We start from the raw sequence: 369 nt of genomic DNA on the forward strand, positions 1-369 counted from the left end.
TCGCCTCCGCCAAACGGTTTGGATCAGAGTAATCGATGCGAGAGAGAGAGAGAATGGAGTGGACTGTGGAAGCGCACAGGTGGAGCAGGGTTTCAAGCGCAGGTCAGTTTCATCTGTAAATATGCTATTGTAGTTTTGTCTTTGTTTACGTAGTTAAGCAGCAGCAGCCCATTGCTCATCAGTCATCACTCAAAATACTGTAAAATTAATGGTGCAGACATGCGGTTTCATTTACTACACAGGCCTACTGAAGCTCGCTGTGTTTTCACACCTCAATATGAGTACATGAACACATAAACATAATCTCTAGAATTGTGTCACTTCATGAGCATTTTACTTATTTTGAGAAAACTATCGTCATATCATATA

The sequence above is a fragment of the Sinocyclocheilus anshuiensis genome, unplaced genomic scaffold, assembly GCF_001515605.1.
Source record: "Sinocyclocheilus anshuiensis isolate Anshui unplaced genomic scaffold, SAMN03320099.WGS_v1.1 scaffold1640, whole genome shotgun sequence".
NCBI classification, from domain to species: domain Eukaryota; kingdom Metazoa; phylum Chordata; class Actinopteri; order Cypriniformes; family Cyprinidae; genus Sinocyclocheilus; species Sinocyclocheilus anshuiensis.